We start from the raw sequence: 3,193 nt of genomic DNA on the forward strand, positions 1-3,193 counted from the left end.
ACATTGCCATTAAATACAAAGGTAATTGTCTTCTTTGGTATTTTTTGCAACTCAATTGCCCACTCAACCTTTTCTGTTACTCTGAGACCCATTTTCTGTATATTAAGCAGTTATCTCTACAATTTCAGCTCCAAAGTGTTGGCTTCTTATCTATTTCTCTGAGAAGTTCCATCCTCAGGCTCAGACACGAATTTATTCTGGTTCAGTGATATTATCTTCCCATCATCAAGCCATTGCACATCCTCTGCACCATCTGTTTGTGGCATATCTTCACTGCAGAATTTTCTACCAGGAGGAAAGGATTCAGCTGTAGTTATTTCTTTTTTGATAAGCACATTATTATAGCTTCAAAAAACCTTGCAAATACTCCTTATTTCTTATATGTTCAAGGTATGTAATGCTTTTAAAATCCTTCATGATAATATATATATATAAATTTACATATTTATATTATATATTATATATATTATATACATATACATATATATGTATATATATATATATAAAATGATTTTCAATAGTAGTCATTAACACTGGTTTCTTTTTTAATATTTTAATTTTTATTTATTTGTAAGTGATAGAGAAAGATGGAGAGAGAATGGGCATGTCAGGACCTCCATCCACTCTAACCAAACTCCAGACACATGCACTACCTTATGCATCTGGCTTACATGGGTCCTGGGTAATTGAATCTCAGTCCTTTGGCTTTTCAGACAAGTGCCTTAACTGCTAAGCCATCTCTCCAGCCCCCATTAATCATGGTTCCTGATCAATATGTATTTTTCTCTCCTTTCCAAGAGCTTAATAGTTTCATGTAGTTGTTCCAACAATTGGTCTCATAATAGTGTTCTTTCCAGCAAACAACTGGTACCATAATGGTATTCTTTATTGTTATTAACTTTGTGAATGGGGGGAAGAGACCATAGAGATTTGAACCAGTACTTATTCACATGTTTCTGTAAGAAAAAATGAAAAAGAAAATCTGATTAACAGTTTGGTAGTGTTTTCATGTGGTAAATATTCCCACTACACCCGCTATAGCATCATTAAATATGTATTTGGGGTGTTTTCTAAAAATAACAGCTTTCTAGTGTTGAAAAATAGATAATAGTGCTTCACTAAATAACATGGAGAGTGATGGAGGATGCCCAATGTCAACCTCTGTTCTCCATGCACACCTGCACACATGTGCACTACTCACATATGCAAAGACCACACATAAACTACATACACAAATAAACTCTAAGACAAACATTAATAAATGAATAATAGCTAAGATGGTGACTGTGGAACCGGAATCCACCCCTACTCTTAATCCCCCACCTACAGAAGAGGAAAAAACAGAATCGAATCAGGAGATTGCTAACCCAGAACACTATATTTAACATCCTTTACAGAACAGTCTATACAACCATACCAGTTATCTAGTAATTTAATGCCTGGATGTGACTACTCACTTTTTAAGGATGGTATTGAACCTCTGTGGGAAGATGAGAAAAATAAACGGGGAGGACGATGGCTAATTACATTGAACAAACAGCAGACACGAAGTGACCTCGATCGCTTTTGGCTAGAGACACAGCTGTGCCTTATTGGAGAATCTTTTGATGACCACAGTGATGATGTATGTGGAGCCGTTGTTAATGTTAGAGCTAAAGGTGATAAGACAGCAATGTGGATGACTGAATGTGAACACAGAGAAGCTGTTACACATGCAGGGAGGGTATACAAGGAAAGATGAGGACTTCCTCCAAAGATAGTGATTGGTTATCAGTCCCATGCAGACACAGCGACTAAGAGCTGCTCCACCACTAAAAATAGGTTTGTTGTTTAAGAAGACACCTTCTGAGTATTCTCATAGGAGACTGCGTCAAGCAATCGAGATTTGGGAGCTGAACCAAAGCCTCGTCACAGCACAGTGGACTGCATTTGAATTTTATTCCATCTAAATGTTGCTAAGATATAAGAGAAGTGTCATTCTCCTTTGTCTTGTACTTCTGCGTTCTTTTTTTTTAAAAAAAAAATTTTGCTAGAGTGTCCACTCTCCCAAAGAATTACAGTATACACCATGCCCAGAATCCATAAATGTGTTCCTGGACTACTCTGTAATAGCTTAGCTGAAGTACCATTACAATTATAAGCACATTTTACCTTTCCACCATATTCAAAAAAGAACTTGCATTTTTATACCTTAGCAGGGAAAATACTTTATGTTCCACTTTATGCAGGAGCATATTGCTGGTTTGAGTACGATGAGTACAGTTTTCTAGCAGTTTCTCTTTCTACAGCATATGTTTGCTGTACTCTTGCTGATGGCTGCTAGTTTTTGATTTATTTGTTTCCCTACTTGATAACATGCGTGATTCTGATTGTAGTTTTTCATTTGTTCTGCTTTTGTTTTTTCTCATGTAACATTGGTGAAGGATCCAGGAATATGACAGAAGGTGGAATAAACATTAATTTTGTGCATTGTAATTTTTTGGATTTTTTGTAATTACAAAGCTTTGCTACAAATTTGTGCATTTCATTCAAGTCAGTGATCTATGTTTGTGTGATTTCCTAAACATAATTGTGGGTTATAAAAAAAAGTAACACCAAAATTACATTCCTAACTAGAATTAGTATGTCTGTTTTGTATGTTTATGCTTTATTTTAACACTTTGTATTACTTAGGTTGTTTTGCTTTGGTTAAAATGGCTCAAGTAGAAAAGCAGTCCCATTCATATTAAGACAGTGTACAAAACGGTAAATAAAATGTGTACAGTGAATTGTCTTTTAGACAAATAGGTTTGTCCTTTTATTTCTCCATCTCTGTAGAAGGAACCTGTACTTACTGCAAGGCAGTCTCTTGTGTCTTCTTGTAGTGACTTCCACAGGTATAACCTAAATTTGGAGCACTAGTTTGCTTATTATTATGTTTATTACAATTTTTAATAAATTGAATATATATATATATATATATATGTAATTAAAACTGATGTGGCTATCTTTTTTAATAAAGTTAAGGCACAGTTCTTCAGTCTTAGGTCAAGTAATTACTTTCAATATGTTGAAATTCATGAGAATTGGGATTTTGGCGCATCTAGGAACAGTGGTTGTAAACGTTGCTAAGATGTTTTTACATAAGGTTCACAATAATATAGAGAAAAAACAGGTAGTGGGAGCATATGTGTTAAGAATTTTATTTAGTGTT

General features: G+C 34.7%; 1 pseudogene; it reads left to right on the forward strand.

Annotated features, from left to right (window-relative positions):
- Window positions 1-1,277: 1,277 nt before the first annotated feature.
- Window positions 1,278-2,000, forward strand: LOC123458827 (annotated as a pseudogene).
- Window positions 2,001-3,193: the final 1,193 nt, after the last annotated feature.

This window comes from Jaculus jaculus, chromosome 2 (genome assembly GCF_020740685.1).
Source record: "Jaculus jaculus isolate mJacJac1 chromosome 2, mJacJac1.mat.Y.cur, whole genome shotgun sequence".
NCBI lineage: Eukaryota > Metazoa > Chordata > Mammalia > Rodentia > Dipodidae > Jaculus > Jaculus jaculus.